A 14153-nucleotide genomic window follows, 5' to 3' on the forward strand; every position below is an offset into this window, starting at 1 on the left:
AGGGATGAGCAGATAATGTTTTTCACAAGCTTCTCAAAACACTTCATCACTGTAGACGTCAGGGCTACTGGGCGGTAGACATGATGGACTTTTGTTTTTCGGTACTGGAACAATAACAGACTGCTTGAGGCAAGTAGGAACTGTCTCTTGAGCAATGATGTGTTAAAGATATAAGTGAACACAGGAGCTAACTGAGCAGCGCAGGATTTCAAAACCCTGTTAGAAATTCCATCCGGTCCAGCAGCTTTTCTACAATTAACCCTCCTAAAGGCATTGCTCACATCGACCTCAGAGACACAGAAAGGTGCATCCTCATTTGCTTCACATGCTGCAGCTAGTGCAAGATAGTCTGTGTTTTTCATGTCAAAGCGAGCATAAAAAGCATTAAGTTCATCAGGGAGGGCTTTACTCACATTCATCATAGGAGGGGACTTTCTTTCAAAGCCAGTGATGGTTCGGAGTCCTTTCCACACTCGTGCTGGATCACCCTCCAAGAAATCAGCTTCAACTTTGTCTCTATAGCGCCGCTTAGCATCTTTAATAGCTCTGCGTAAACTATAAGATGCTGCTTTGTAATCCGTCATATCCCCTGAAATAAGCCCAGCATTATAAGTCATGGTGCGTGTCTTTAACCTATAATGCAGTGGCATATATACTCAATCTGTCACTTTGTGATCACATAGTGTAGCCTATCATCACTTTTAAATATTGGGGCATTTCCTATCTATTGTGGGAGGTGTGCAATCGCAGTGACCATTGGGGCTACCGCCATCTTCATTATTAGAAATGGCTTGAAACTTTAAACTACAATTACAGGGGTTGTAAGATACAGTATCAAAATGTTTCTGATACAAAGTATGTGTACCAAGTTTCATGCTTTTATCGCAAAATGCACAATTGACACCAATATTTAGGGCCATGCTTCCCCCACCTCCACACCCCCCACCCTGCCAGCATGTTGTTACATTACCTTAGTTAACTAGACATTACACGCAACATGGACTTTTGAAATGAACCTATACTGAAAGCCATCAGGATCTGACATGGATACTCTAACAACAACAACCACCAACAATGACAATGACTAACAGACACAGACATGGAGGCAACTATGAGCAGTTCTAGAATAGAAAGGCTAGCAATGTCAATGATGGGACCAACAAGGTTTACATCACTTGCACTTCTACACATTGAGAGCTAAATAACAGTGCAGCTATCACCAGAGAACATCTGTGGACATACATCTGTGTTCACTTCTGCTCTAGCTAGGACATTTTGCAATGTAAGTGAAAAAATGCTTCAAAGTTTAATGTGAATGATTTTTATTAGCACTCTACTGTGTCACTCTCGTAATTGTCAATATGCATTCACCCAGCGTGGTCTTGTAGCCACCAGAGTGACGTAAGTTAAAAAGTAGGTGTGTGCCCCCCCTCCCACACACATTCATGTCAAAGACCGCCTATGGGTGACAGGTATGCAATAGTGTCATCTGGCATCCTTCATCTCACTTAGAAGCACTGTCTTGACACCTGATTTACAAAGGACAGGACCAGAGCCGGACAGTAACGGAGTACATTTACTTGAGTACAGTACTTGAGTACAATTTTGAGGGATCTGTACTTTACTCGAGTATCATTTTTGGGGAGTACTCATGACTTTACTCAAGTACATTTGAGAGGCAAATATTGTACTCCACTACATCTCTATCCATAACCGTGAGTACCCGTTACTACTTCTAAAAAAAAAAGGAAAAAAAGAAAAATCTCGGAAACCCTCAATTTGTTGTTTCCCTCTCAAACGTGATTGGACTGTGCAGGCGCCACTGATTGGGACAGCCTATCAGCAATCACCTTCAGCTTTCCGCCAAAGTCAACTCCATGGTCAGATTTAGATAAGAGATGAAACCATGGACGAAACAATGGATGAAGACGCAGGAGGTCCATCCCGGGAATGTGCCAACCTGTGGCCCCACCTCGCCAGACTATTTCAATTTTCTGAACAAGTTAATGATAGTTTTCGCTTCAAGTGTTTCAATTACAAAATAGTATTTTGTATTTGAAATACGTATTTTAAATACATGTATTAGAAATACTGCCCATCACTGGCAACATGGTAAAAAGATGAAAATGACTTGTTTTTACTTTCAATTCCTTTTACATTCTCCAAGGTATTAACATTAACATTTTTTATAACTCCATGTAGGACATTTCTGTACATAAATGTAAGCACTGTGGAAGTAGTAATGCAATATTTAGAAAATGTAGGCTACTCTTGTATTCTTGATACTCAAGTACTTTTAAAAACAAGTACTTCAGTACTCTTTGTTAACAGTGACCTCATACGTCATACGTTGGACGTACGTTGTGCGTAATGATTTGTATAAATGCCGGTGCACAAATAAAGTCTTTCTCTTTTCCGGCCTAAAAACCGATGTGAGCAGTAATTGTCTCCATACATGATATAACCAGTTTACTACACACAACGAATATGGCTGCGCCAACAGGTTATGGGCCCAGGCGTGATGTAGGAAGCCGGTGGTATAGATTGTGCTTTGACGGAGATGAGAAAAAATATGTGTTATGGGAGACAAAGTTCTTAGGTCACTTGCGTCTGCAGGGGCTGAAAGACACCATACTGAACGAGCCCGATTCTGACAACGAGGAGGAGGATTATGTCGAGAACGACAGAAAGAAAAATGAGGAGGTATATGCCGAATTGATTCAGTTTTTGGATGACAAAAGCCTTTCCCTTCCCTCCAGATATTGCGGAACTATTACGCAGGTAAAGGAAAACCCAGAGTGATTAGCTTGTACACGGAGTTAATGTCCTTGCAAAAGACTGCACATGAGACTGTTACGGACTACATTATTCGGGCAGAATCAGCCATTACAGCACTGCGAAATGCTGAAGAGAGGCTGAGTGATGGACTTTTGATTGCCATGATTCTGAAGGGATTACCAGAGTCATTTAAGCCATTCGTTATCCACGTTACACAGGGCGATGAACATTTAGCTTTTGCAGAGTTTAAGACCAAGCTAAGAAGTTTTGAGGACACTGAGACGTTTCGTGCTAGCTCTGATGACAACGTGATGAAAGTGAGTGCCTCGACCCCTAAATGGAGAGGGAGAGAGAAGACGGTAGGCCCTGATGGTGTATGCTTCAACTGCGGTGTGAGGGGACACAAGGCCCGGGCATGTCCGAACAAACGGCAGAAAAGGCAAGCACAATGGTGCGGGTACTGCAAGAGCTCCACACACTCCGAAACAGCTTGCAGGCGTAAAAGAAGAGTCAACGTAAAACAAGTAGCTGATGAAGAAAGTAATGAACACGAATATGCTTTCAAGGCAAGCGACATCCAGCTAAACGGATTGAAACAGAAAGGACTGATGGTCGACACGGGTAGCCTAGAAATCTAGACGCACCCTAGCGGCGGCAAATTAATTTGCTCAGCCTGTACGTCTAGTATCAAACCATAGGGATTTCTATTGGCTGACGCCGTGGACTTCATCCAATCACAGCGCTCTATTTTGTTAGAGAGTCTTAAGGCGGGCTTAACAGGATAACGACAGTCCTGTGACGGTGAACAACAAGGAAGGTGGCTATGGCTAACGAAGAGCGGTTGTTTGAATCGGCGTTGGCGTCAACTTTGGAGGAGTTGGACTTTTCTTTGAAAGTTGAGCAACACAATGCACTTAAGTAATTCCTTTCGAAGAAGGATGTATTTACCGTTTTGCCGACCGGAAACGGATATGGTCGTAGTGCTGGCCTATTGCATGCCTAGGCAGTTTGAAAGACAATTCTCTGCCCGCCCCTTGGATTAAGCGAGGTAAATGGTTCGATTCCAGACTATACATTTCAATGATATAGGATGGCCCGCCAGGCTACGACACGGGAGCAACGTCGCACATAATCACGGACATCGGAAAGTTTAAGACGTTTGACGAGAAGTTCCAGCCCGAGAAGCACTTCATCGAGTTGGCCGACGGCACCAGAGCAAGCGGCGTGGCGCTCAAGAGGGGTGAAGCGGAGGTGAGTCTGGTGAACCGCGAAGGAAAAAGAGTGAAAGCCAAGCTGATGAATGCGCTGTACATCCCGTCTTATCCACAGGACATTTTTTCAGTAAAAGCAGTGACAGCCAACGGAGCTTCAATCAAGTTCCAACAAGGCCATGATGAACTCATCCACAAGAGCGGTACCAAGTTTGATATTAAAGAACAGGATTTTTGTAACGGCTGTTATGATATCCAAACTTGGCACGAAATACTTGGGCATTGTATGATGACGTTTCCAGATTGCAGAATGTCGTAGAGGGAATGCAGATTAAGGGTAAAATTGATAAATCTAAACTAAATTGTGAGATATGTACACAAGGTAATTGTTCAGAGCAGGAACAGAGAACCAGATACAAGAGCAAAAGCAGCACTTGAACTTGTACACACAGATTTGGCTGGTCCTATAGACCCCATGGCAAAAGATGGATTCAGATATACTCTAGCTTTTACAGATGACTACTCAGGTACAGGTATTTGTGTATTTCCTGAAAGCTAAGAGTGATACAGTGAAGGCTACAGAGAGATTTCTAGCAGATGTAGCGCCTTATGGGAATGTGAAGTGCATTAGGTCTGACAATGGCACGGAGTTCACAGGACAAGAGTTTCAGACCTTGCTTAAGAGGAATAGCATAAGACATGAGTCCTCAGCACCATACTCGCCACATCAAAATGGCACGGCTGAGAGGAATTGGCGCACACTATTTGATATGGCACGATGCATGTTGATTGAGAGTAACTTACCAAAAGAGTTGTGGACGTATGCTGTAATGACAGCTGCAGTGATACGCAACCGATGCTTTAATGGCAGAACAAAGCAAACTCCATGTTATATGCTGACGGGCAAGAAGCCTATAGCTAGAATGAGAGTTTTTGGATCTGTGTGCTATGCATACAAACATGACAGGAAGAAGTTGGACTCACGATGTGATAAGGGAGTTTTTGAAGGATATGATAAAAATAGCCCTGTATATCTAGTGTACTACCCTGACACAAAGAAAGTTATGAAACACAGACTTGTAATGTTTCTCACAAAGAACATAGTTGAGAGAGAAACTCAAGACAGACCCAGTGATGTTGGATAATGATTTTCTTGGGAAGAGATATGTGGACCCCAGATCAAGTGCAGATGTGACTGATGTGAGTCAAGGGCAGACAGAGGTATATCAGGAAACTTCTGATAGCCATGATACTACTCAGATTGAGGGAAATGAGCCTCGCTACCCCGAAAAGAGATAGGAGAACCCCACAGTACCTCTCTGAGTAAAGTCAAAAGATCAGGTGTCAATTACTATTGACTATTGTTACAGAATGTGTGATGTACCACAAACTTTCAAGGAAGCTATGAGCTCAACCAAGGCAGATATTTGGGCTAATGCTATGAAAGAGGAAATTGATTCTCTTAAAGAGAATAATACATTTACACTGACTACACTACCAGAAGGTAAACATGAAGTAGGAGGTAGATGGGTTTATGCAGTAAAAACTAATGCAGATCAGTCAGAAACTTACAAGGCTAGATATGTTGATAAAGGTTACAATCAAGTGATGGGCATAGATTACAAGGAGACTTTCTCTCCAACTGCAAATCTGACATCAATACGTGCACTTATGCAGATGGTCGCACAATATGATCTAGACCTGCATCAGATGGATGTCAAGACAGCATAACTGCTCTAAAAGATCTAAAACTTGTGGCATATAGTGATTCAGATTGGGGAGCCGATTTGACTGACAGACGAAGCATTACAGGATATTGCTTTAGTTTAACTAATGATGGTCCACTAATTTCTTGGAAATCTAAGAAACAGGCCACAGTTGCTGTACTGAAAAAATGGATTCTGGCTTTTCCTGTAGCTTTATCCGTTTTCCCCCAGAGTTGAGAAGGCAGGTAATTCGCAGTGTTTTGACTCGCACCCAAAAATCCAACGAGATGGTTTTGTCCGAGAATATGCCGGTTTTATTACAAATAAAAATAAAATACAAACAAGAGACGCAATGAGATGCAGAAATGATAAGAGTCTAACTGCAAGACAATGTCAGCACAAGAGCAGCGTGTCAAGCAGGTGTTTGAGCGGGCGAGGTCAAGAACGGTCTCTCTGCGGCCTGCTCTTCTCCTGTCATGCGCAGGTGGCATCTCTTTTATCCAGGTTGGGTGGCACCAGTTACCACCTAAAGGGGGTGCACCCTCACAAAATGCACAAAGATGGCTCCTACACACCGGCCCCTAATTGTTCTCCAAGAATCAATTATTTTACAACATACAAAAAGGAGCCAAGTAATAAAGTATCCATTCTCCATGTCTAGCAAAAATGAGCCAAAATAGGACATTTCCAATAAGGTAAGTATGCAAGTCAATCAAAGGCAAGTATGAAAAGGTAAGTATGCAAATTACATAAAATGACTAAAACACTACTTCCCTATATAGTGTTATCAGGGACATCATTGGAGTCGTCATCAGGATTCATCGTCAGCCTCAAGGATCCGGCACAATTTGGTGATGGGCCTCTCAAGGACTGACGTCTTAGTCTTCAACTTCACAGACCTGACCAAGCCTCTTGAATCTGATGTCGTCTCCAGGACTCTTCCTAATGGCCAGGACCCTCGTGGAGCAGTTGGATCGACCACCAGGACGAGGTCTCCGATGTTGAAGTTCTTCTTCATGCCTGTCCATTTCTGCCTCTCTTGGAGCAGGAGAAGATATTCTTTCGTCCATCGGAGCCAGAAGAGATCAGCCATGTACTGGACCTGTTTCCAGCACCGCTTGGCGTAGATGTCGGACTTCTGAAAGACTCCAGGGGGCAGCGTTGGCATGGTCTTCATCAAAAGGAGATGATTGGGGGACAGCGGTTCCAGGTCATGGGGGTCTGAGGACACTGTGGTGAGGGGGCGGCTGTTCAGGATTGCCTCCACCTCACAGAACAGGGTTTGAAGGCCTTCATCGTCTGTGGTTTGCTGATGCAGAGTGGAGTTGAGTACCTGCCGGACGGATCGAATGAGTCTTTCCCAGACCCCGCCATGGTGTGATGCAGCTGGTGGGTTAAAACTCCATGCAATCCCATCAGGAAGCAGGGTGTCTTGAATCTTCTTCTGATTGAGAGACATCAGGGCCCTCTTCAGCTCTGCATGCGCACCCACCAAGTTCGTCCCGTTGTCAGACCTGATGTGCTTGACTTGGCCTCTCCTGCACACAAATCTCCTCAAGGCATGAATGCATGAATCCGTATCCAAAGTATAAGCCATTTCCAAATGTACTGCTCTACTGGACATGCAATTAAAGATGACTCCATACCTTTTGCTGGTGCTCCTCCCTCGTCTCACCTCAATTGGGCCAAAGTAGTCCAGTCCTACATTGGTAAAGGGTGGAAGGTCAGGTAGGATTCTTTCCAGCGGCAGGTCTGCCATTTTCTGCTGACCTACTTTGCCTCTCACACGGCGGCAGGTGACGCATTTGGAGAGCACCTTCCTAGCTATGGAGTTGCCCTTTTTAATCCAGTACTTCTTGTGGAGTTCCGAGAGCATGTGGTTTCTGCCACTGTGTCCACTGCGTTCATGAATGTGTCGAAACAACAGCACTGAGATGTGTGAATCTGTGGGCAAGATGCAGGGGTGTTTAGTATCATCTGGCATTGCGGATCTGTGTAGTCTGCCACCTACCCTCAGGAGGCCATCATCCAGTACAGGATCGAGCCTGCAGAGCCTACTGCTGTTGGATACTCTGGGAGGTGTCATCTGCAATGTTGAGAATTCAGGAGAGAAAACTTGTCTCTGACTGTAAATGACAACTGCTCTTTCTGCATCTGCTAGATCTGTCACAGTTAGGTGCTGTTCAACACGGGGCTTTAAGTCTACCACCTTTTGGCTTGACTGTGACCTGTCGGAGTGGGTGAGTGGGGCAAACTCTTTTCCTTTTTCAATTTTCCTCATCAAATTTCTCTTCAGCTTGAGGTACCAAGCTACAGCCTTTAAAAGGCTGATCCAGTTTGAGAAATGCAAAATAAGCTGGTCAGTAGGGGTTCTAGATTTCACCATGGTTGTGAACACTGTAGTGGTTCTCCTAACCTCTGGATCATCTTGAAGCATGGGGCCCAGTGCCTGCACTACTGGCCAACTTTCCTCTGGTTTCCATAGAAACTCCGGAGCATGAATCCATCTCCTCTGCTCCATGAACCTTTTGGCATTCAACCCTCTGGATGAGTCGTCGGCAGGGTTGTCTTTGCTGCCTACATATCTCCACTGTGACAGCTCTGTGTTGTCTCGAATGAATGAAACCCTGTTTGCCACATAGGTTTTAAACCTGGCTTGATCATTGGCGATGTACTTAAGCACCGTTTGGCTATCTGTCCAGAAAACTGAGGGCTCTAAGTCAAGGTGCAATTCTTTCCTCAGCATTCTGTCCACTTTGACAGAGCAGCAGCCGCCAGCTCCAGTCTTGGCACTGTGATGTTTTTCAAAGGGAGCACTCTAGACTTGCCAAGTACAAAGGTGACATGCACTACATCTTTCTGGTTCACCTGTCTGATGTAGCTCACAGAGCCATAGCCACTCTCACTAGCGTCTGCAAAATGATGCAGTTCGGCACACCTGGTCACTCCGAAGCCCTCTGGTTTCAGACATCGCTGCACACTGAAGCCTTTGATCATCTCCAAGCTGTTGGTCCATTCCATCCATCGCTTTGATATGGCCTGTGGCAAAGGCTCATCCCATCCAAAGCCCGCCTGACAGAGCTCCTGTAGCAGCTGCTTGGCAGGAAGAATGAGAGGGGCAAGAAAGCCAAGAGGGTCAAAAACAGAGCTGACAACAGACAGTATGCCTCTGCGGGTATGTGGCTTTTGGCTTAGGTTGATGTTGAACTTGAAGCTATCTGAGTCTACACACCATTGCAGTCCCAATGCTCTTTCAACTGGCAGGCTGTCTTTGTCAAGATCAAGTGACTTAAGGTCTTTGGCTCTGTGCTCTTTGGGAATGGAGGATAGCACTGCACGACTATTGCTCACCCACTGTGTTAGCTGGAATCCACCTTTGCTGCACAATGTAGTGAGATCTTTTACCAACTGGATGGCATCAGACTCTCTGGACACTGACCTGGCACAGTCGTCGACGTAAAAGTTGTGCCTGATGGTCTTTCTACCTGAGGGGGAAAACAGCTTTCATTGTCAGTGGCAGTTTTTTGGAGAGCATAGGTTGCAATACTTGGGGAAGACACAGCACCAAAGATGTGCACAAGCATACGGTGTTCTTTTGGGGTCTGACTGGTGTCACCTTGTGGCCACCAAAGGAAACGCAGGTAGTCAACATCAGACTTTGCCACTCTGACCTGGTGGAACATTGATTTGACGTCAGCCCTGATTCCAATGGGCTCTTTGCGAAACCTCATGATGACTCCAAGGAGAGAGTTGGTGAGGTTTGGACCCTGCAGCAGTTCAGTGTTGAGTGACACACCTTGGAATGACGCAGCACAGTCCAACACTACTCTGAGTTTTTTCTTCTTAGGGTGGTAAACCCCGTGGTGTGGCAAGAACCAGGTTGTTCCTGGTGGCTGCACAAGTTCCTCCTGTGGAATTTCCTCAGCGTAGTTGTTCTCAAAGATGTCAGCGAGAAATGCTGTGTATTCCTGTTTGAACTGCTCATTCTTTGACATTTTCCTTTTTAGGCTGTACAGACGCTGTTCTGCCATTTGCCTATTGCTTGGCATGTGCACATTTGCTTTCCTGAAAGGCAGTCTCAGACTGTAGTGACCATTCTCCAGTACTGCCTCCTTCGCCATGTGTAGGAATGCCTTGTCCTCAACAGACATTTCAGCCTTTTCCTCCGCTGCATTTTCCTGGAAGTCCTGGTTGTACTGCGAGATTAGCAGCTTTTCCAGACTCGCAACGGAGATCCTATTGACGGTCACACTTCCTCCAGCACCAGCAGCACTTCTCAATGGCCCATTTACCATCCACCCTAAAACTGATCTAACTGCGTAAGGACCCCCATTTTGGCTATTTATTACCTCCCACGGTTCAAGTAGGTGTGGAGCATTCGTGCCGATCAACAGTTCCACCTTTGAACTAATGGAGGGAATTGTGACCTTACCTAAGTACGCCCAATGCGCCAGGTCACTTTGCTTGGGGATGCTGCTACTGGTTACTGGCATGTTCTTTTGGGTCAAGGTGTCAGGAAGATGGAAGAATGTGTCGCTGTCCAATGCTGAAATCTCCAATCCTGATATGACATGCGCTGAGACTGAGGTTTCCTGATTCATGGTGCGCAGAAGTATGTGTGTTTTCTTTCCTCTCAGATTGAGACGCGTCATGAGCTCCTCTGAGCAGAAGGTGGCAGAACCCAGGATCCAGCAGAGCGTACGTTTGTATGACATGGCTGCCCTTTGCTGCCTTGACATTCACTGGTACAATAGAGAGAACGCTCTCATGGTCTCCGGCCCCTATATGAGCACAAGACTTTGCTACACTAACAACAGATGGACTGTCTGTTTCCTTGGTTGCGATGTGGAGGATGCTGGGATGATTTCGTTTGCACATGTTGCAGGTAAGACGCCTACTGCAGTCTTTGCTAATGTGCCCTGGGCAGAGACATCCATAGCAGATCCCCTTAGTTTTCAAAAAGCTTAGCTTGTCTCTATGGGCCTTCTTCATGAACTTTTGGCACAAGTCTAGTGCATGTTTGGAGCTGCAAAAGAGACACGATGGGTCGGCATTTGCTCCTGTGGCAGGGGCTACACTAGTCACATAGCTACTGCCAGAGCACTTGGAGGGCCGTATTTTAACAGGAGCTTTCGCCTTTCCTTTAACAGCTGACTGATCTTGGAGATCTCCAAACATGGGGTCACCTGCTATGAGAGCTTGCTTTTCCATAAAAGAGACAAAGTCGACAATTCTTACCCTGCTTTGGCGTTGTTGCTGTAGCTCAAATGCTTTGTTGCGCCATTTTTCCCTGAGTTTGTAGGGCAACTTCACAGCAATGCTTTTCATGGTGGATATCGTGTCCAGCTCCTCCATATACGACATCTCCTCCATTGCATTGCAGCAGCTCCTCAGGAACATGGAGTACTCCTGCAGGGACTTGGCATCCTGTGGTTTAATCTGAGGCCATGAGAGGGCCTTTTCCAAGTAGGCGCAAGAGATCTTATACTCGTTGCCAAAGTTTTCCTTCAATAGTTTTAGTGCCTTTTGATATCCTCTATCTGGTTCCATATATTCACAACTTTTAACTAGCCGCTGGGCTTGTCCCTTTGTGTACTGTATGAGAAATTGTAAACGGTCTCTTTGGTTGTCGGTTTTGCTTTCAATCATGTTTTCAAAGCTATGAATAAATGACTTATATTCAAGGACCTCACCATCAAAGACCGGAATGCTGCCCTGTGGTAAGGTGGATGACAACTGTTGTTTCATGAGCAGTCTGGTCAGTTCATTTTGATTTTCCAACACTTTGATCATATGACTGTCATGCAGCGAGCTGGGCGTTGAGGCTGAAGCTGAGACTGTGGCTGTTGCCGAGGTGGCAATTGAGACTGCAGTTGAAGCTGAGGCCATGTTGGGGGCTGAGGCTGCGGCTGCAGTTGAAACTGAGGCTGTGACTGAGGCCACAGTGGGGGCTGAAGCTGAACCTGTGGTGGTTGAGGCTGTAGCTGAGGCCATGTTGGGAGCTGGGGCTGAGCCTGCGGTGGCTGGGGCAGTTGCTGTAGTTGGAGTTGAGGCTGCAGTGGCTGTGGCTGCAGATGAGCTTGGGGCTGAGGCTGCAGCAGCTGAGACTGCAGACGAACTGGTAGCTGGGGCCTAGCCTGCGGTGGCTGTGGAGGCAGCGGTTGAGGCTGAAGGGCCTGCTGTGGTCGAAGCTGAGGCTGCAGAGGCTGTGGCTGCAGATGAGCTTGAGGCAGTTGATGAGGCTGAGGCTGCAGATGAGCTTGAGGCAGTTGATGAGGCTGAGGCTGCAGATGAGCTTGAGGCAGTTGATGAGGCTGAGGCTGCAGTGGCGCTTGTAGCTGAGGCTGAGATTCAGTTGTGGATGGCTGAGTGGGGAACTGGGTAGGCAGAGCATCTTGAGCTAAACTAACAGCTGGCTGAATTTGAACTGAGGATATGTTTGAATCACCTCCATAGGGGAGACTAGGCAGTGTGGTGTACTGCAGCAGTGTGGTGTACAGCCAGTCACTGTTGGTGGGCCTATTGGGTGATGTAGTCATGCTGTGATCTGGGTTAAGCAGAGGGACATTAACATGAACAGTGTTTGCTTTGGGTTTCACTGAAGGGGTTTCAAGAAAAGAAATTGTACTTTCTAGCTCTTCCATGTGTGCAGTTTGTGATGCTCCTCTATCCACTGATGTATGAGCTGTGTCTAAATCAAAAGGAATGGGACCATGTGTGTTCCTTTCAGAAGCCTTTAAATAGTTAATTTTTGCGTTTGATGCGTCCAATTTTACGCTAAGCTCAAGTGCTTCCCTTTGCTTGCCACCTAAAGGGGGTGCACCCTCACAAAATGCACAAAAACAAAACATGAGAAAAAAAAAAAAGAAACTTAAATGTGGCTCCTACAGTTGCTTTATCAACATGTGAAGCTGAATATATGGCGCTGGCTGCGACCACCCAAGAGAGTTTGCATCTTGTACAGTTGATGAATGGAATGGAAAATGATTGTCAATATGCACCAGTGAAGATTTTTGAGGATAATCAAGGTACAATAGCCTTATCAAAAGATCCAGTGTGCCGCCAGAGGTGCAAGCACATTGATATAAGGTATCATTTTGTTCGTTCTGCAGTTAATGGCAAAGTGATAATTGAATATTGTCCTACAGTTGATATGGTGGCTGATGTTATGACTAAGCCAATGACAAAGTTCAAGATGGAGAGATTTGTGAAATTTATGTTTGGTATGTACAGTAAGCTCTAAACTCCATCAAGATATTAGATTGTCTTTGTTAAAATTGCTTATATGTTAGGTTATTGCATAGATGGTGTGTATTGCATATATATAATTTATACAGCATGAGATCAAGTAGGGGTGTTAACAGTGACCTCATACGTCATACGTTGTAATGATTTGTATAAATGCTGGTGCACAAATAAAGTATTTTTCTTTTCCGGCCTAAAAACCGATGTGAGCAGTAATTGCCTCATATAACCAGTTTACTACACACAACGAATATGGCTGCGCCAACACTTTTACTTAAGTAAGACATCTGACTGTTGTACTTTTACTTGTACTTGAGTAAACTTTAACAAAGGGTATCTGTACTTTTACTCAAGTAATGAAGCTGTGTACTCTGTCCGCCTCTGGACAGGACACAATAATTACAGTGCATGTTCAGTCATTCCAACTATATTAAACCTCATATACCTAGTTCAGTCATTCCAACTATATTAAACCTCATCTATCTAGCAAATAATTTAACCTTTTAAACTATCCACCTATTTAACTGTTCAGTCATTCCAACTATATTAACCCTCTAGGCGCCACAGGCGACTATAGTCGACAAGATGCGGCACTGAATAAAACGGCCGATTTAGTCAAATAGGGTGTCATATTTCGTTCGACTTCCACTCCACTAGATGGCAGACATGTCATACGTCATCCCCGAGTCGAAAAAAGGACACGCTTTAAACAAAACTTTCTAGCTACAGCGCATTGAATCAGTGCATGAAATACCGGAGCTAGTGTGCGTGTGAGCCACTTTGTCAGAGCGATATTGTCAACGTCAGCGAGTATTTGCATTAGATTATCGTCTAATGGCATCAAAAAAGTTTACCTGAAATGAAGTGTTGGGTCTTCTATTCGCGGACCCTGATTCTGAAGGGGAATATCTGCCTTCAGAAAATGACGGTGATTTGTTTAGTGAGGCTTCAGATGCGTCCCTGCCTTGCAATGATGCAGCTGGACAAAGTGAGAGTTTACTCCATAGTTTAGGTTACACCAAGCACAAACTTTGAATCGTTTGCCCAATGTCACTGGTGGGAATAATGTTTCACGGGTTCGGAGTGTTCATCGGGAAGTTAGCAGGGTGTTAGTGGTGTGGCGAACGAGGCTGGAGGTAGCCTAATATCCATAGCGCTAGCTTCTGTCTTCTGAACGTGTGCCTCTCCACAATCGCGGCGACAGTAACGTGGT

This window comes from Alosa sapidissima, chromosome 2 (assembly GCF_018492685.1).
Source record: "Alosa sapidissima isolate fAloSap1 chromosome 2, fAloSap1.pri, whole genome shotgun sequence".
In the NCBI taxonomy this organism is placed as follows: Eukaryota; Metazoa; Chordata; class Actinopteri; order Clupeiformes; family Clupeidae; genus Alosa; species Alosa sapidissima.